We start from the raw sequence: 21,237 nt of genomic DNA, 5'->3' as shown, positions 1-21,237 counted from the left end.
CCTCCCGTTCTTGAGGTGACTGCTTGCTAGCATAGTTGCCATGCTTTGTGGCAAAGTGATGGCTGAGATTGTACTCTTTGAAGACTGCAAGTGTTTCCTGGATATCAGACATACTGGCATTGATCGGACTTTGGTGAAAAAATATTTTGTTGTCCACTCCCTCTTAAACACTCGGCATTCACTGTCCACTTTTCTTTTCTTTGGTCCACTCATGTTTAATATTGGGCTAAAACCAACAGTACCGTTCTCTTATTAAATTCTTTACTAAAATAAGACAGGAAAGTATAAAAACAAGTGATTAAATTTGCTCTACTATAACATTTTTTGTCTTCTAAAAAATATATATATAACAAAATCATCTGAAAAAGTTCAGACATGGGACAGAGGAAGACCCTGACCATAGAGAACAACCCCTTTCCTCCATAGGAAACCTGTGTATCTTTCACACAGGCCCTTTGTTTATGGTAACACACATAGCTGCACATTGCTGTGTCTTCCAGACACACTTGTATGGGAGGTGCTAGGGCAGTGCAAAACATGGGTAACCAGTAGTTACCACTAGCACTTCTGTTACTGGCAAAAAACAGCCGCAGTGCACATAGTGTGAAAGAGCCTATTATCAATGTCAGATTGCATCCACTGGACTCTATAAAAACAACCAAGTGCCACTTTTAAATGCCCATTGCAACAGCTTTTCTTATTAAAAGCTGGAAATGGCAGGATATTTATATATACCCCTACTGTGACAGCCTGGCAGAGCATTACAAAGGAGAAAACCCAGCCTCTGGTGATGTCCATAAGTACAAGACTTCAGGCTGTCATTACCAGGAATGGGTTTCATCCAAGTATTAGAAATGAACATTTGATTTTCAGTTTTTCATTTGTCCAATTACTTCTGAAACCCTGAAATTAAGCGATTTTGTAATAAAATCTTTAGTTCATCACATTTCTATACAATCTTTTTGTTCAACCCACTGAATTAGGGTTTGTTCACACTAGCCGTGCTGCCATTGCAGTGTGGTGCAGTACTGCAATGCAGCGCAGCTAGGGTTAATGCAGGGTACACAGGTTTCTATCATGTTTGCGTTGATGCTAATGTGCAGTGGTGCATGTTAACACAAATGCCTTGTAGCACGCATTTTTACAGGCGCAGGGGGAGAAGCAAACGCAGCGCAAAATGCATTTGTTTTGCCGCTAACACATGCGGTTAGTGGCCACGGTAGTGTTACTGATACCGCATCCGTATCAGCAAAAAAATGCAGCCGCAGCATGGCTAGTGTGACATGTCCTCTGTGTGTCTTTTTCCCTGCTGCGCGCATCCGCAGTGGGAAAAAACAACTGCAGTGGATACAAGCCCTAAAAGCTGAAAGTCTTTGTTGTTTTATTAACAACTCATTGTGATGTACAGAATGTGGGGACAAGAAAAAATTGTGTTTGAGTAGAGCTCTTAATCTTACCTCAGAAAGGCTCTGATACTGTGCTCTCCAGGGGCGTGTCTCCCTACATCACCACGATAACGTGTCTACGCATTCCCAGGGTGATGTCGGGAGACGCGTCTGCGGGCATTACAAGGAGCATCTGGTAGACTGAGAGGTTGTTCCTTCTACAGAAGGAGCTGTGGCCGTGTTTCCCAACGTTGCCATGTTAACACTGCTGCTGGTGAAGGAGTGGAGGGGAGAGCAAGAGAACCCTCCGCTCTTTCGGCTCCGCGGGCCGGATAGAACAGCCGCGGGCCGTAGTTTGCCCATGGCTGCTCTAGTCTGCTGTTGGATCTCTGTATATTATTTTTTATTTCAGTCAGTGTATGCTTAATTTCTAGTTGGTCCTTTTTCATATCCTCGAGGGTCTCGCTAAATTTATCAGCCTTTTCTAGAAAATTCTTGAAAAACCTTATAACCATGATTTTGAACTCTATATCCAGTCATTTGCTTTCCTCCATTTCTTTCATTTGTGACCTGTTTCTTTGTCTCCGCATTTTTGCTGCTTCCCTGAGTTGATAGAGTGGCTTTGTGTGCTAGGTGTCCTATAGGGCCCAGTGGCTCAGCCTCCCCAGTTACCTGAGGTGAACACTCTTGGTGCACCCCTTTGTGGGCTGTGTGCACAGTCTTGTTGTAGTTAAGTCTTGATTGTTGTTGGTATCACTGGGAGGAATTGACCTCCAGGCCAATTGGCTGTGAGGATCAGCTTTGTCTATGCCAGGAGAACTTCTGTGCTGGAGACACCCTTATGAGACAAGACTTGCTTCATTGGGGCTTTGGTGCTCACTGAGTCTGCCCCCTGAGTGTGTCCCTTATGGATCTGAGGAGTTGTAATCTGGATGGTCCCACTCTGACCCCTTGGTACACTGGCTCTTGGATCTCCCAGGAGGTGCTAATTTAGCCTCTTCCTGAGGACACCCAACAGGAGCTATGGAGAGATCTGCAGATTCCTCTTCTTTCTTTGGGTTTTGGAGGTGCCCAGATGAGGCCCAGCTGTGAAGCAATGCAAGCTGCTGAGGAGCCTTGGGCCTTGTTTTGGAAGTTCTGTGTCTCACTGACTCAGCTGCAATTTGTTAGGTAAGTTCAAAATTCAAAGGACCAGGTCATTTATATGCAAAAGCCTCTACACTCAGCTTGGATGGGGTGGAGTCTCAGGGCACAGCAATCATCAAATTCTTCGTGCGGCGGGATCTCAGGGCAGAGCAAACAGCAATGGCTTCTCGTCAGCCTTGCCCTAAGAGGCCCCTCGTTCTCAGTGTCCCACAGTAATCACTGCAAGCACCTCTGAGAGAAAACCACCCTCGTGTTTTGCCCGCTGCCAGACAGTCCTGTTTCTCCCCGTATGAGTCTGGGTCCCCAGAGTCTCACCCGGAACTGGAGTTCAGAGCAGTCGGGAGCTTTTGTCTCCCTCCCGATTGAGAAAGACAACCGCGTCCTCAGTTCCCAGCCCTCTTCATGCACCTCCGTACCTCTGCCTTCCGCAGCTCCTGTGAGTCTTAGTGTGCTTTTCTCTTTCCTTCTAGTTGTAGAATTTCCACTCAGCCATCCTTCCTGTGGTTCTGAATGATGTCCATTTTGTCTTTTAGTTGTAGTTTTGAAATTGTTGTGCGAGGCTGCAGTTTAGGTGTTTACCAATGCTGCCATCTTGTTTTCTCCTCTTAGCCTGCCTTTAGTTGCATTCACACAAGAGTTAATCTCTGATACAAACCCTGGATGGAAGTGTTTCTGTATTGTTATCCGGGGCTAAAAGGCTCCTCCCCTACCCAGTGTTTAGATGGCTTTCCCCGCCACACTTAATGCTGGGTTAGAGGGATGGATTGCCCTAGAACTGGCTTTCTGTTCATTTCTCCGCACTCTGTTCTCCAGGTTCCACAAAAACAGCTTTCTTCTGCAGTCTCAGCAAGCGTTTTTTAATTGGAAAATCCTATGTACTGGGCTTAGTAATCAGAAGCAAGGATTTAAAAAAGAAAAAGAAAAGAAAAGAAAAAAAGCCATAGGATGCATGCAGACTCGCATCTTCTGCTGGCAATCAGCAGCTTGTGCACTGGCAGAACTCCAGACTGCCATCTTGTGCCCAGCCCTGCCGTGGGTTAATTTCTATAGTCTTCTTCTGCCCACAGCCCTGTGGACCCTGTTCCACATTAGAGGGCTACACTTACCCCAACAGCGCGTATTTTGTGGGGCGCAATCTTCCTTTGAGGCTCTAGTTCTTGCTGCGTGCGTTTCACGCACTTTTCGCACGCATATCTCCATTCAGCCTGGACCCCAGATTTCACCTCTCCCTAGGCTAGTGGTCGGCAAACTCATTAGTCAACAGAGCCAAATATCAACAGTACAACGATTGAAATTTCTTTGGAGAGCCAAAATTTTTAAAATTAAACTTCTTCTAATGCCACTTCTTCAAAATAGACTCACCCAGGCCGTGGTATTTTGTGGAAGAGCCACACTCAAGGGACCAAAGAGCTGCATGTGGCTCACGAGCTGCATTTTGCCGACCACTGCCCTAGGCGATAGCTGACCTTTCCATCCATGGATTTCCTCACCACCCACGGATTTCTCACCAGCTGTGTTTAATTCGCCAATTCCAGGTAGATATTAATCGATTCAGCTGTTCCTTCTCTCTGCTCTGTGAGAAGGCACAGGGGTTGTCCAAGTACTCACACTGCTTTGTCTCCTCCTGGACAGACTTTCTAGGCACCCTTAGTTGGAGAGGCTGGAGTCTTGGTATTCCTGGGTTCTCAGCTGAGGTAGCGGGTCCCTGGAGGTTGTGGTTGTAGGGTCCCAGGAAGTATCCGAGGGTCTCCCTGGTTGAAGTTAAGTATGGGCTTCAGATCACCACCACTCTCCCCTTCAAGATGGCGCAGTCTCTACACAGAGCCAGCCACTCTGGGAGAGATTTCAGCAGCAGTAGAGGCTGCCTGGCCAGGGGGCCCAGTCCGGCAGTCCCCAACAATTCCTTGGAATATAGCTGTCCCTCACTCACAAACACATACACTCCCCACACATCCACTCACTCTCCTTTTGCTTTCTTACACACTATCTTGCAGCCTGCCATCCTATGTAATGTTTTAATCTTCTTTCATAATACCTATAATCCCTGTTCCCTGTGTTAATATTTTTCTCTTTAGCACTTATCACTATCAAATACAAAATACATAATTTACTTATTTGCATTATTATCCACTTCCTCTCTTCCCACTAGAATATAAAGTTCATGAATGTAGAAATTTTTTATCTTTTTATTTTCTTGCACTTCCCAGAACCTAGAAGAGTGGTTGGCACATGAAAGGCATTTAATACATATATATAGAATGAATTAATTGAATGAATGAGTGAGTGAATGGAGTTAGCTTTTGAGACTGGGTCTTTATTACAACTCCCATAGCTGGAAGGACCTTCTAACATCAACTCTATGAATTTCCACACTTCACCCTCACCACTCACATGCTAGAATTAATGAGATCAGAAAAGCTTTTGCATAGAAATTCAATTGGAAATATCAAGGAAAAAAAATGCATCTAAAGAAACAAGAGCTGATAGAGAATAGTAGAGTCTGGCTTTAGGGGCATGAATTTGACAGAGACTTTAACTCCCAAAATTTGGTCAAAAGAAAGAATAGAAGATTTCAAGATGGCTGTGGAGTGGGTGGAAGCTACACTCACCTCCATCCCAGTGCCAAACTGGATTTACAGGGAAATTAAAGAGCAAACAACCTGAATGACCAACTGAAAAACAGCTGAACAGGAGTATTATAACCAAGGATTTACAGAAGAAGCAACATAGAGACTAGTAAGAAGGGCAGAGTCATGGAGAGGGTTGGCCCTGCACCCCCATGTGGTAGTTGAGAAGCCAGAGGAATATCTTGGCTGCAAAAGTCCCCTCTGAAGGGTGTGGGATCTCAGTCTTATGTTGGGATCCCCAGTAAAGAGCACCAGGGTTGGGAAGAGGGGCCTACATAGCATCTGGCAGTAAAAATCAGCCATATGTTAACAGATAGATCTCCTAGGGCAAGGGACACTAAGGAAACAATAAACAAATGGGATTACATCAAACTAAAGAGTTTTTGCACAGCAAAGGAAACCATCAACAAAATGAAAAGAGAACCAATTGAATGGAAGATACATCTGATAAGGGGTTCATTTCCAAAATTTATAAAGAACTTATACAACTCAACACCAAGAAAACAAATAATCCAATAAAAAAGTGGGCAAAGGACTTGAATAGACATTTCTTCAAAGAGGGCATAAGGATTTCCAATAGACATATGAAAAGATGCTCAACATCACTAATCATCAGAGATGCAAATTAAAAACACAGTAAGGTAATCATCTCACACCTGTCAGAATGGCTACCAGCAATAAGTCAACAAATAACTTGTGCTGGTGAGGATGTGGAGAAAAGGGAACCCTAGTACACTGCTGATGGGAATAAAGACTGGTGTAGCCACTGTGGAAAACAGTATGGAGTTTCCTCAAAAAATTAAAAATGGAACTGCTTTATTATCCAGCAATCCCAAAGAATCCCGAAACAACAATTAGAAAGAATATATGCATCCCTGTGTTCATAGCAGCATTATTTACAATAACTAAGATCTGGAAACAGCCCAAGTGTCTATCACCAGATGAGTGGATAAAAATGCTGTGGTACAACCCTCGCCAGTGTGGCTCAATTGGTTGGGCATTGTCCTGTGCACCAAAAGATTGCTGTTCAATTCCGGATCAGGACACATGCCCAAGTTGGGGATGACTGCTCCCCAATTGATCTTTCTCTCTCTCTCCCTCTCTTTTTCTCTCTCTAAAAATCAGGAAGCCCTAGCTGTTTTTGGCTGAGTGGATAGAGCGTTGGCCTGCAGACTGAAGGGTCCTGGGTTCAATTCCGGTCAAAGGCACATGCCTGGGTTTTGGGCTCAATCCCCAGTTGGGGGTGTGCAGGAGGCAGCCAATCAATGATTCTCTCTCATCCTTGATGTTTCTATCTCTCCTCTCCCTCTCCCTTCCTCTCTGAAATAAATAAAAATATATTTTAAAAAATAAAATAAAAAAATAAAAATCAGTAAAAACAATATCTTAAAAAAATGTTGTGGTACATTTACACAATGGAATACTACTAGGTCATAGAAAGGAAGGAAATCTTACCTTTTGTGATAGCATGGCTGGAACTGGAGAGTATTGTGCCAAGTGAAATAAGCAAGTCAGAGAAAGACAAATATCACATGATCTCACTTATAAGTGGAATCTACTGAAGATAATAAACTGACAAACAAAATAGGTCCAGAGACATGGAAGCATGGAACCGATTGAGATATCTCAGAGGGGAGGCAGGGGAAGATGGAAAGAGATTAACCAAAGAACATGTATACATATATACATAACCAATGGACACAGATAATAGTGTGGTGAAGACCTGGGATAGGGCAGAAGCTGAGAGGAAGAGGGTAAAGGTGGGGAAAGATAAGGGATATCTGTAATACTGTCAACAATAAAATACAAAATAATAAAAATAAAAATGATGTAGCACTAGTTGGTTTGGCTCAGTGGATAAAGCATTGGCCTGTGGACTGAAGAGTCCTGGCTTCAATTCTGGTCAAGAGCAAGTACCTTGGTTGCAGGCTCCTTCCTGGCCTGGGCCCTGGTCAAGGCTCGTACAGGAGGCAACCAATCGATGTGTTTCTCTCATATCGATATTTCTCTCTGTCTTTCCCTCTTTCTAAAAATCTATGGGAAAATACCCTCGGGTGAGGATTAAAAAATAAAAAAGAAAAGGAAAGAAAGAAAAAGAAACCAGTCAGAGAAAGACAAGTACCATATGATTTCACTTATATATGGAATCTAATGAACAAAATAAACAAACAAAATAGAAACAGACTTATAGATACAGAGAATGGACTGAGAGCTGTCAGAGGAGAGGAGCATTGGGGGACTGAGGGAAAAAGTGAAGGGATTAAGCAAAAGAACAATTAAAAAGAGAAAGAGAGAGAGAGAAAGAAAGAGAGAGAGAGAGAGAGAGAGAGAGAGAGAGAGAGAGAGAGAGAGAATAGACACAGACAACAGTATGGTGATTGCCTGCCAGAGGGAAAGCTGGGTGGTGGGAGGTGGAAGATGGCAAAGGGGAAAAGAGGGTGGTAGAAAGAGAGTTGACTTTGGGTGGTGAGCGTAAAATGCAGTATTCAGGTGATGAGTTATAGAATTGTTCACTTGAAACTGGTTGTTTTATTAACCAACTAGTGACCTGGTGCATGAAATTTGTGCACATTAAAAGGGAATTAATTAGAGGAAATAATTTAATATTGCTATTTGCCTTTTCTCTATAATAGAAGTGTCAGAGATGAAAGAAAATTAGTAAAATGTATATGAAAACCTTCCTCCTGTCAGAGTCTGGGGCACACCATGGGACCCAGAGTCAAGTCCCCGCCCACCCACATGCACCTCAAAATCCTGTGAGACTCAGACCCGGCTGCCCCCTCCCCCCAATTGGGCTAGATCCAGACCTGGCCAGTCCCACCCTTGAAAAGCCCTGCCGGGCAGGGGCATAGCCTCAGGTTCCCAGGCCCAGCACCAGGATGGGGGGCATGGCCTGAGGTCCTCCAGCCCAGACCAGGGTGGGGGACATGCCTTGAGGTCCCCCGTCAAGCCCTGCTAGGCAGGGGGGTGCAGCCTCAGGTCCCCTGGCCCAGCACCAGGAGGGGGGCGCAGCCTCAGGTCCCCCGTCAAGCCCCACTGGGCGGGGCCGCGGCCTGAATTCCCCCAACCCAGCACTGGGGGTGCACCTTGAGGTCCCCTGTCAAGCTCTGCTGGGTGGGGGGCATGGCCTGAGGTCCCCTGTGAAGGCTCACCAGGCAGGGGATGCAGTCTGAGGTCCCCCAGCCTGGTGCTGGGGTGGAGGGCGTGGCCTGAGGTCCCCTGTCAAGCCCCACCTGGTGGGGGGCACAGCCTGAGGTCCCCCAGCCCAGCACCAGGACAGGAAGTGCACCTTGAGGTCCCCTGTCAAGCCCCACAGGGGTGGGGTAGGGCGTAGTCTCAGGTCCCTGCTAATTGCTCGTTAAGTCTCCTTATGGGAACTTGGCCTCAGCTGTGGGTGCAGCCATCTTTGTGATGGAGTGATGGTCAATTTGCATATTACTCTTTTATTAGATAGGATGTCACCCCTATAAATTCAATAGAAAAGAGTAATCTGCAAAATCTGAATTTTTATAACTAGAGACCCCATGTTAGATTTTGTTTCAGACCCTTTCTAATAATGAACAGAATGGTGTGAGGATAATCTATTTATCTCCCTGACATCTATTTGTTTAATGTATTTTACAGCCAGTCATAAAGAGTGAGGTAAATTATGTTTTTTCTTAAGAGTTTCAACTTCTGAAAAATTGACAAAATTTACCTGTCAGTTTGGTTGTCCTACAATTGTATGAAATTATTTTTTACTAAAAAGAAAACAAAATGGTAACAAACAATTTTAATCAAAGGAAAGGATCAACTAAAGTTGGCTGGATAGTCTTCAGGTGTCTTGTGTGAGAGCTTGCATCCTCGTACATTGAGATAAATCAAGAGCTTCTGTCCTTTTCCTTTGAGATGTTGCCTAATGTAGCACCATGGGAATTTGACCATTTTGTGAAACAGTGAACTAATCCTATATAATAAAAGCCTAATATGCTAAGTGTCCGGTTGTCTGTTCAACCAATCAAAACATAATATGCTAATGATATGCTAAAGCTGCTCAACCGCTCGCTATGACATGCAATGACCACCAGGGGGCAGACACTCCGACCAGTAGGTTAGCTTGCTGCTGGGGTCCATCTGATCAGGACTGAGCAAGATGGGCTGGACATACCCTGGACCCCTTTCATGGTCCCTTCCTGGCTGGCCAACCTCCTGCGTCCCTCCTGGGCCCCGATCGTGCACTGGTGGGGTCCCTTGCTCTGGCCTACGCCCTCTCGCAATCCGGGACCCCTCAGGGGATATTGGAGAGCCGGTTTCAGCTCGTAACCCCACTGGTGCACAAATTTGTGCACCAGGCCTCTAATTTCCTTTTAAAAGAGGCAGGGGCATCTAAAGTTACCTATTCCAACCTACTCCTTTTACAGGTGAGCCCCATGGAAGTTAAGTGACTTGCCTAATGTCACAAGACATATAGTAAACTAGAGGCCCGGTGCACGAAATTCGTGCACGGGGGAGGGGGGGTGTCCCTCAGCCCAGCCTGCACCCTCTCCAATCTGGGACCCCTCGAGGGATGTCTGACTGCCCGTTTAAGCCTGATCCCACCGGGCATAAATGGGCTTAAATGGGCAGTCAGACATCCCTCTTACAATTCGGGACTGCTGGCTCCCAACTGCTCGCCTGCCTGCCTTCCTGATTGCCCCTAACCACTTCTGCCTGGCCACCTGATCACCCCCTAACCACTCCCCTGCCAGCCTGATTGATGCCTAACTGCTCCCCTGCCAGCCTGTTTGCCCCTAACTGCCCTCCCCTGCAGGCCTGGTCACCCCTAACTGCCCTCCCCTGCAGGCCTGGTCACCCCTAACTGCCTTCCCTGCAGGCCTTGTCCCCCCCAACTGCTCTCCCCTGCAAGCCTGGGTCCCTCCTAACTGCCTTTCCCTGCAGGCCTGGTCCCTCCCAACTGCCCTCCCCTGCTGGCCATCTTGTGGTGGCCATCTTGTGTCCACATGGGGGCAGGCTCTTTGACTACATGGGGGCAACCATCTTGTGTGTTGGAGTGATGGTCAATCTGCATATTACTCTTTTATTAGATAGGATAGAGGCCTGGTGCATGGGTGGGGGCCAGCTGGTTTGCCCTGAAGGGTGTCCCGGATCAGGGTGGGGGTTCCCTTGGGGCGTGGGGTGGCCTGGGTGAGGGGCCTGTGGTGGTTTGCAGGCCGGCCACGCCCCCTGGTGACCCAAGCAGAGGCCCTGGGATCTAGGATTTATTTATCTTCTACAATTGAAACTTTGTAGCCTGGAGCGGAGCCAAGCCTTCTGCTTGCTCCATGGCAGCAGCCATTTCTATTGGGACGTATGTATCTTCTATAATTGAAACTTTGTAGCCTTAAGCGAGGCCTGGGCCAGCCAGAGTGTGCGGAAAGCTTGGGGAAACCCAAGCCGGGGAAACCCAAGCCTCTCTCCTGCTCTCTGTGGCCGTAGCCATCTTGGTTGGGTTTATTTGCATATTCGCTCCTAATTGGCTGGTGGGCGTGGCTGGTGGGCATGGCTTGTGGGTGTAGCGGAGTGATGGTTAATTTGCATATTACTCTTTTATTAGATAGGATAGCAGAGTTTGCCTAAAGCCTGCCTCTTAATCTATTTCTCCTACTATATCTCTGTTTTTAATAATGCTATGACCATTCACCAAGACGGAATTATGAACGCCATCCTCTGTATTCATTGAGAGGTCAAGTCTATTAATTCTACCTCATAACCATCTTCTGAACTGGCCACATCTTTTCTATTTTTATTGCTTCCACCTTTTCCCAACCCTTTGTCATCTCTTGCTGAATTCTAGCTCAGCTTTCTAAATGATTTCCTTGCCACATATTTCTCCCCTCTCTAATCCACCCTCCCATCATGCAGTTTCCAAAGAAACAATTATGATCAAGTTCCTTTTGTAAGTGAAGACAGCCAAACCCCTTATTATGACTTCCCAAATCCAATCAGTCTGCTTCTTTTTCTTTTTACCATACTTTTTATTCACCCTTCTGTAACTGTTATGAACATTATGTCATTTTCCAAATACACCATGCCCTTCTAAGACTCAATGTCATTAGGATTAAATTTGGGTTTATAGGAAAGGGGAAAAATGTTTCAAGTGGCTCTCACAAGATATAAGTTTAATCTCTCTCAGATAAAAGAAGCAGAGAGATGGGCAGCCCTGGGAGGGTGTGGCAGCTCTACAGCTCTCTCAGCCCCAGACTCCTGTCTTTCCATTGACCATCATCAAAGCATGGCTTCTATACTTTTAAAGTTCACCTCCGAACCCAAGTGGCTTCTAGGGTCCCAGCCATCACATTTGTGTTCCAGACTGACATCTAGGGGAAAATAGTAATTCCTTGTTCTTCAAGGGAACTCCTTGGAAGTCTCACACCATCTACTCACATCTCATTGTGTAGAACTTGGTCACTTCGCCATGCAGAGCTGCTTGTGAAGTTGCATAATAAATTTGGGGCTGGGTATATTACCAACCCCCCATAAATATAGAAAGTTTCTGGTAAAAAGGAAAATTATAACTCCCAGCTTTAAAAGCCAGGTAAAAATGCCTTTTCCCCTCTAACTTCCCCATGCAGAGGAGGTTTTTTTCCTACCATTACCAAACATTGGGTATATATTTCATATATGTGATATCTCTCTCTCTCCACATACATTTTAAACTTCTGTTTCTGTTATCATAAGGGAGTTTTTATTTTTCCCTTTTTATTGAACTTATTGGGGGTGGCACTGGTTAACAAAATTCTACAGGTTTCAGATACACAATTCTACAATACATCATCTGTACATTGTATTGTGTGTTCATCATCCCAAGTCACTGAGGCCTTTTTAAGTAGAGATCTTGGCTCACTTAAATTTTCTCTTGGCACCGAGCACAGAGTAAGCCTCCGAGAAATGTTTGTTGACTAAGGCCATGTATGCACACATAAATAAGCCATAGTTTTGAGGTCCTTGAGTGAATGACATTTTGTGATGATCAAGTGTGGGCCCTGTTTTTGTGTTGCTAATCAAGACCTAAGCTCACTAAACCCCACAGTTAGCTAACCCCCTACAGGAGGTGGTGCTCCCTTCCCCCAGGTCAGGTCCCTGGAAGGGATGGCATCAGCCTGGAGAGGGCACTTTTCTTATCTGCCCAGAATCAGTATGTGAGCTTGCACTGGAATGCCATGGAGGTGTTTAAGAGGATCTGGAGGCCTTTAATGAGGCCCAGGGGCCCACCTGACCCTTCTGCGGGCTACAGAGCTGCAGGAAAGCACAGGGAAGGAACAGCATTCTGCCCTTCAGAAGCAGGAGAATGAATATCACATCTCCCCTCTTTCTCCTTTTCTCTTGGCCTCACTTAAGCACCCCTTTATTTACATTTCAACTTCCAGAACACAGGTACCTCCACCCCTAAAGCACTGGGGATTATAACCTCCTTTTGGGGTGGCAGGAATTTAAGTCAAAAGGGAAAGCACCTGAAGACACATGGAGTAACTGGACCAAGGCTGCAATGGCTCCTGTGGAACTGACTCTTTACTCAGGGGCATGAAGGGCAGCTGGAGAACATGGAACTGGGAGGGAAGTGTCAAGGGAGGCAGGACCCACACAGAGGACACGTTGTCCAGGCTGTCTTCTCTGGAGAAGAAGGGCTTCCTGCAGTCTTTGTATTTGTTTCTCTGGCACTCTCAACCACTGTGAGTCAAAATTGTGTTAGTGGGGTTGTGGAGTCCCGGGGCTCTGGCCTCCGGAAAGCTGTCCCTCCAGTAAGGTTTCCGTATATATCCTATGAGCTTGGGATTGTTTTGCCATCAACACCTGAAGCAGGTGTCCTGGGTTCCTCTCTGGACACTGCACATTGTAAAATATGAAGATTAGAGTTATTTATTTACCAACACCTTCCTCTCCAGGTGGCGGACCTATTTCCATTTCTCCAGATGGCTCTCATGGGCCAGCCAAAGAAGGCACTGCTGGCCATCTGCTTCCTGTTGCCTTTTCAAGCTGGCTAGCCACTCGGCAAGGCTGGCACAACCAATATACCAGCTGTAGGTGTAGGCTCCCCCTGCAGGCCTCGCGCCTTGCCACACAAGGAATGATAGGGCAGGGGCCATGCTGAAATCAGTGTTTTACATTCACGAGGTGGGCAAGCTGCCTCCAAACCTATGCCAGCTAGCTTCCCTGATGGCAAACATAAAAAAGATGCCTGCCCTGGGACTTCCTCTGACAGTGGGACCACCACTGACTTCATATGGGACTAAGGGGGATGACTGTGGGCAGGGATAAGGCAATGTTTGTGATCAACAGACAGGACAGAATTTTGAATCCCATATAAGTAAAACAATTCAATCATAATTTCCAATTTACCCTCCCATTTTTGTTTTGTTGTCTATTCTTTCTAATTAGCTGTTTATTTATTTACAATGACAAAATAAACATCTACTCATGCAGAAAGTCTGTAGAGTATAGCTAGAGATTTAAGAAAGCACATATAATTGCACAAACCATAGAGATAATACTATTTTTTAAAAAAATAACAGTTGTATTTTTATCCTCAGCAAACTTGGGTTAACAATCAATATACAATTATTTTTTTTTTAAATTTTGGATTTGTGGGTTAACATCCTATATAATAAAAAGGTAATATGCAAATTGATCACCACTCTAACACACAAGATGGCCACCCCCATGTGGTCAAAGATGGCTGCCCCCATTGGACACAAGATGGCTGCCACTAGATGGCCAGCAGGGGAGGGCAGTTGGGGGTGACCAGGCCTGCAGGGGAGGGCAGTTGGGGGTGACCAGGCCTGCAGGGGAGGGCAGTTAGGGGTGACTGGGTCAGCAGGGGAGGGCAGTTAGGGGCAACCAGGCCTTCAGGGGAGGGCAGTTAGGGGTGACCACGCCAGCAGGAGAGGGCAGTTGGGAGGGACCAGGCCTGCAAAGGAGGGCAGTTGGAGGCGATTAGGCCTTCAGAGGAGGGCAGTTGGGGGAGACCAGGCCTGCAGAGGAGGACAGTTAGGGGCGACCAGGTCAGCAGGGGAGGGCAGTTAGGGGTGACCAGGTCAGCAGGGGAGGGCAGTTAGGGGCAATCAGGCTGGCAGGGGAGCAGTTAGGCATCAATCAGGCTGGCAGGGGAGTGGTTAGGGGGTGATCGGGCTGGCAGGCAGAAGCGGTTAGGGGCAATCAGGCAGGCAGGCAGGTGAGCAGTTGGGATCCAACAGTCCTGGATTTTGAGAGGGATGTCGGACATTCCTCGAGGGGTCCCAGATTGGAGAGGGTGCAGGCTGGCCTGAGGGACACCCCCCCCCCCCCCCCGCTGTGTATAAATTTTGTGCACCGGGCCTCTAGTTACAATATAAAAATTTTACATTCTCAAAATAAAAAAAATATTTTTTTATAAAAATATTTTGATTACTAATATTATGACGCATGGTAATACCTTAATTCACTTAACCATTCCCAAATTGCTGGAATTAAAATTTTTCCAACTTTTTACTATTTTAAATATTTATATAACAAACATCTTTGTGCATAAAACTTATTTCTGTATTTTAGATCATGTCCTTAAGATTATTTCCTTGAGATAGAATGATTGTGCCAATTTTAAGGAATATTTACTACATTGCCAAGTTGCTTAAAAACATATACCAAGAGTGCTGGTTTCAGAGTTCCTTCAACAATAGGTATATTCTTTCTTTTTGAAATGTCAGCTGATTTGGTACATTTCCCCATCTCAAAACCATAAGTATAAGAGGATAAGTATGGGTGAGGGCACTAAACCCATTACCCTGCACCAGACCTTCGCTTTGCCCAGTTCCAAGCAGTGAATCTAGGCGTGTAATGTGAGCACTGATTCAGAAGCAGGGATGCATTGCCAATCACTGTGCCCGGAAGGCTTCTGCTGTTCTGAGTCCCAGATCAGTGCTTTTCTGTGAACAATGCTTTTTCATTGGCTCACCTCCCTTAGCTGACTCTGTGGCAGTTATTGATAACCCTGGGTCTGTAATGGCTTCTTCCCGAGGCCAGGTGGCCTCACCTACAGGGAACAGCACGAGTGCTGTGCAAAGTGGTGAGATTGTTAGCGCCAGGTTGGGCATGGTGGTTGGCTCTCAGAATAGAGGTTCAGCAGGAGAAATGGAGTCCTGCTAGGATGCCAGGCTTCAGAGGCACTGGGGTGACAGGCCAGCACACCTGGCCTTCTCTAGACTTCAGTCCATGGTCTGAAGTGCCCAGTGGGTGGTGATGTATAATAATGTTAACTTACTGTTATATCATCCATCACAGCCCCATCTTCTATCTTTGCTGAGCCTTTTAGGTCTCCCATTAATTAGTACAGCTCCCACCTCTGCCCCTATTGAAACTTGTGCCTTCTTTCCTCCTTTCTGATAAACTAAATCTTACCTATCTTCCCAGACCACAACCAAGCTCATTCCCTTAAGTAATGTATCCCAGTAATTCTGGACTGTATTTGTGTTTCCCTTCTCTATATCTCTGTAGTTTTAAAAAATTATTATTGATGCCAAACATTTTGTCATTTGATGAGACCTGACATCTTGTATTTTCTTCTAATTTGTTTATAAAGGCAAGTCTTGTGGCCTCAACAATATCACAAGATTTGTGTTTTTTTAATTTTTAAAATATATTTTATTGATTTTTACAGAGAGGAAGGGAGAGGGATAGAGAGTTAGAAACATTGTTCAGCTGCCTCCTGCACACCCCCTACTGTGGATGTGCCCGCAACCAAGGTACATGCCCTTGACCGGAATCAAACCTGGGACCCTTGAGTCCGCAGGCTGACGCTCTATCCACTGAGCCAAACCAGTTAGGCCAGTTTTTTGTTTTTTAGAAGAGAGATTTGAGTCTTTGTTTCATATCTCTAGTTATCTATACCTCTGCATTGAACCCCACTGCAAATCTAACTGATCTACTTACATAGCAGCCTAGATATTTTTTTAATTGCACATCACTCCTTTATTATACTGATCTGAAAAAGATTTAGTAGTTATGTTCACAATGCTTACTGGGTCCAAGTGGCAGGACCAAGCAACTGGAACATGGTTCAGAACTCACACAGTGAAAAACACACCTGGACATGATCAAGAGACATTTCACTGCCATGAGACAATAAGCTTATTTTGTGGTGACCACATGGGGGAATAGTTCATCCACCACTAAAAACCCCAGAAGGGTTTTTGTTTTGTATTATTTTATATATATATATTAGAGGCCTGGTGCATAAAATTCGTGCATGGGGGTGTGTGTTCCTCAGCCCACCCTGCACCCTCTCCAATCTGGGACCCCTCGAGGGATGTCCAGCTGCCCCTTTAGGGATCAGGCCTAAACGGACAGTCAGACATCCCTCACACAATCCAGGACTGGTGGCTCCCAACCACTTGCCTGCCTGCCTTCCAGCCTGATCACCCCCTAACCACTCCCCTGCCAGCCTGATCGACGCCTAACTGCTCCCCTGCCAGCCCGATTGACCCTAACTGCCCTCCCCTACAGGCCTGGTTGCCCCCAACTGCCCTCTCCTGCTGAACATCTTATGGCAGCCATCTTGTGTCCACATGGGGGCGGCTATCTTTGACCACATGGGGGCGGCCATCTTGTGTGTTGGAGTGATGGTCAATTTGCATATTACCTCTTTATTATATAGGATATATACATATATATATTTTGTAAAAGTAAATGCAACAGCTAAACATTCAGGATTGATCCCAATCTTCTGGAGTCAGCTTTTCTGGGGTCAAGGAGGAAATGTTTGTTTGAATCACCATGCATTCATCTTCCACTGGAATGACTAGAGCCCCCCAGTCAGTTCACCTGACTAAAGAATAGCACAGGACTGCTGGCAGAACACAAATACGCTCTCTTGCCTCTCCTAATTGGTCACGCCTTAACATGGCTCCTCCCTACCCCCCTACTCTCAATCAGGTCCTTAGCAATAAGCAAAACATTAGCAAATAACCAGAGTTTTTTTAGATAAGAGTCTCCCTCAGCTTGGACTGAGGACCCATGATCCACAGGTGCCATTCTGACTAGATTGCGTGAAGGGAGTGGGTGTAGGAAACAAAATGGCTAAAAGAAAATTGGGAGCCACAGTCCCCATCTGCAGCTACAGCCTAAGATGCCTACAGATGTGGTCAGTGTGACATGTGCACAGAAGAGATGCAGGAGAATGGAATGGGAGGAAGGGTGTCCTTGAGAAAGTCCTGTGCCTACTCACCTTCACTTCTTGGCCTTGCCCTGGGCAGCCATAGCCTCCATGGCTTTAGTGTGGTCTCTTCATCCCCCAGGGCTTCAAGTTCTTGTCCAATTCATAGACAATGAATACCAGTTGGCAGTTTCAGCTCCATGATAGCCTCTTCAGAAAGACCCTCCAGATGTTTGACAATACCCCGAAGGCTGTTGCCATGGGCTGCAGTCAGTACCCATTTCCCCTGCTTGATCTGGGGCACTATTTCTTCATTCCAAAAGGGCAGAGCTCTGGCAATAGTGTCCTTCAGACTCTCACAGGAGGGTAGCTGATCTTCATTGAGGTCTGCATACCTGCGATCCTTACTGATGTTGCTGTAGAAGGGATGGTCAGGCTCTATCGGTGGTGTTAAGATATCATAAGAGCACCTCCAGATCTTTACCTGGGCCTTGCCATGCTTGGCAGCAGTTTCTGCTTTGTTAAGACCAATCAGACCCCCACAGTGCTGCTCCTTGAGATGCCAAGTCCTCACTACAGGCAGTCACATTTGGTCAATGGCATCCAGCACTGACCAGACATCTGCACTGAGGTGAAGCAGATGTCAAACTCATAGCCGGCATCTTGCAGTGCCTGCCCGCCATGCTTCGCCTCCTCATGCCCAGCCGGGCTCAGGTCCGCGTCATACCAGCCGCTGAAGCGGTTCTCCAGGTTATCCGTGCTCTTGCCATGCTGGATCAGCACCTGCTTGTAGGCGGCCATGGTGGCGGTTCCAAGTGCAGGGCAGACTGAGGCTCACTGATTCTGGCATAGCAGCCTAGATCTTATCCAGTCCTTCTTCCATACCACAATATACAACATAAGTGATCTTTGCAAAACTTAAATTTGATTTTTAGACTCCTATTTTAAGCCTGTTAATGGCTTCCCTTTCTTTTTCCTTTTTTGAAATTTCTCATATGGTAAAAATATATGTAACAAAATTTGCCATTTTAACCATTTTTAAGTGTACAATTTGGTGAAATTAAGTGCATTTATGATGTGCAGTCATATATTTCTAAAACTTTTTTTTAAAAATATATTTTATTGATTTTTTACAGAGAGGAAGGAAGAGGGATAGAGAGTTAGACACATTGATGAGAGAGAAACATCGATCAGCTGCCTCCTGCACACCTCCCACTGGGGATGTGCCCGCAACCAAGTTACGTGCCCTTGACCGGAATCGAACCTGGGACCTTTCAGTCCACAGGCTGACGCTCTATCCACTGAGCCAAACCGGTTTTGGCTCTAAAACTTTTTTGTCATTCCAAACTAAAACTTTATTTCCAGTAAGCAATAACTTCATTTCCCCCACCCCAGGCCCTGGTAATGTCTAATGTCGTCTCTACTTTTTTCTCTGTGAATTTGCCTATTCTAGATGTTTCACATGAGTGGAATCATACAATGTTTGTCCTTTGTGTCTGGCTTCTTTCACTTATTATATTGTTTCCAAGGTTCACCCATGTTGTAGTATGTACCAGAATTTTATTCTTTTTTATGGCTGAATAATATTCCATTGTATGAACATGCCACATATTATTGATGCACTCACCTATTGATGGACACTTGGTTTGTTTCCACATTTTGACTATCCTATGTAATAAAAGCCTAATATGCTAAGTGTCTGATCAGCTGTTCAACCAATCAAAGTGTAATAAGCTAATGCTATGCTAAGCCCGCTCAACCACTCGCTATGACATGCACTGACCACCAGGGGGCAGATGCTCTGACCGGTAAGTTAGCTTGCTGCTGGGGTCTGGCCGATAGGGACTGAGTGAGACAGGCTGGACATGCCCTGGAGCCCTCCTGAGGTCCCTCTCCAACTGGCCAACTCCCATCTCCCTCCCCAGCCCCAATTGTGCACCGGTCCAGTCCCTCAGCCTGGCCTGCACCCTCAGGGGATGTCAGAGAGCTGGTTTCAGCCTGACAGTGGAACGACCGGTCACTATGATGTGCACTGACTGTCAGGGGGCAGATACTCAATGCAGGAGCTGCCCCCTGGAGGTCAGTGTGCTCCCACAGGAGGAGCGCTACTCAGCCAGAAACCGGGCTCATGGCTGGAGAGCACAAGAGCTTCTCTCACCTCCGTGGTAGTGCTATGGATTTCAGGGAGCAGGCCTAAGCTGGCAGTCAGACATCCCCTGAGGGCTCCTGGACTATGAGAGGGCACAGGCCGGGCTGAGGGATGCCTGCCCCCTCCGAGTGCACAAATTTCTTGCACTGGGCCTCTAGTTGTATATAATGCTGCAATGAATATTGTCATACAACTGTCTGTCTGAGTTCCAGTTTTTAATTCTTTTGCCTTCCCTTTTACTTAATATTTAAAAATGAATGTCTTAACCTTTCTACAATTTAGCTTGTTGGTGGCCAGTTTCTCTCCCCACCTCCTTTAGCAGAAAATTATCCCTTTTTCTTATTTTAATCTTGAAATAGATTTTTTCTGGTGCTGCAGCTCACAGTTATTAAGGCCTAGACTCTGGAGGAAATTTTTTTTGGACTAAGTGTTTAAAATTCAGAATGTATCTTCAGAACATTTTAATTTGGACTAGCCACATTTTAGATAATCAACAGCCATGTGTTTCTAGTACCATATTTATTAATCAGCACAGATCTAGACTATAAGTCCCATGAAGACAGAGACTTTATCTGTTTTGTTCACTGCTTTGCACAGAGCCTGGCACATAGTATGTATTCAAAATATATATATTGAACAGTCTAAGAATGTGCACAGCTTAGCACCATACTCAACAGTGCAAATCTAAAAGTTTTTTTTTTCTAAGGTAAAGAATAATCTTGCCAGTTCTAAACAACAAAGTACTGGAATTCCTAGCCAGTGCAATTAGGCAGGAGAAAGAAATACAAAACATTCAAATCAGAAAGGAAGAAGTAAAATTTTCCCTGTTTGCAGATGACATTATCTGATATATAGAAAACATTAAGTACTTCCCCCCAAAACTCTTAGAACTAATAAACAAATTCAAAAAAGTTATTTCCGTTTCTGTATAACAACAAACAACCTAAAAATTAGTAATAATAGCATTTATAATAGCAACTAATAATTAGGAATAATATAATTTATAATAGCATCCAAAAGAATAAAGTAATTTTTAAAAATGAACTAAGAGGTGGAAGAATTGTACACTGAAAACTACAAAATAGTAATGAAAGATATAAAAGAAGATATAAACAAATGGAAAGACATCAATGTTTATGGACCAGACAATTTTATATGTTTAAATGACTTAGATATTTTTTGTTTACTTACATTTTCTTTTCTTTTTTGTTAATCCTTACCTGAGTATACTTTTCCAGTGATTTTTTTTTAATTTTAGAGAGAATGGAAGGGAGGGGTAGAGACAGAGAGAGAGAGTGGGAAACATCAATGTGAGAAAGACAAATCAATTGGTTACCTCCTGCACATGCCCCCCTGACCAGGGCCGGAGATAGAGCCTACAACCCATGTACATGCTCTTGACTGGAATCAAGACAGTCTCTTCAATAAATGGTGTTGGAAAAATTGGACAGATATATGCAAAAAATGAAACTAGACCACCAACTTACACCATACATAAGAATAAACTCAAAATGGATAAAAGACTTAAATGTAAATCGTGAAACCATACAAATCCTAGAAGAAACCATAAGGCAGCCAAATATCAGATATCTCACTTGGCTGGATTTTCACTGATATAATACCTAGGGCAAAAGAAACAAAGGAAAAAATAAACAAATGGGACTATATCAAACTGAAAAGCTTCTGCACAGCAAAAGAAACCAGCTTGAAAATGAAAAGGGAACCCACTGTATGGGAGAGCATATTTGCCAATGATACATCTGATAAGGGGTTAATTTCCAAAATATA

At 45.1% G+C, this 21,237-nt stretch overlaps 1 pseudogene across 1 annotated transcript; it reads right to left on the bottom strand.

Moving 5' to 3' along the window:
• Positions 1-17,374: 17,374 nt before the first annotated feature.
• On the bottom strand, positions 17,375-18,101 carry LOC308241624 (phosphoglycerate mutase 1-like; annotated as a pseudogene). Its single transcript has one exon. The product of its transcript is annotated as a phosphoglycerate mutase 1-like (transcript).
• Between the last annotated feature and the right edge of the window lie 3,136 nt (positions 18,102-21,237).

This window comes from Plecotus auritus (genome assembly GCF_963455305.1).
Source record: "Plecotus auritus genome assembly, chromosome: 2".
In the NCBI taxonomy this organism is placed as follows: Eukaryota; Metazoa; Chordata; class Mammalia; order Chiroptera; family Vespertilionidae; genus Plecotus; species Plecotus auritus.
Note: the sequence above shows the minus strand (reverse complement) of the source record. Positions and strands in the feature narration are given on the sequence as shown.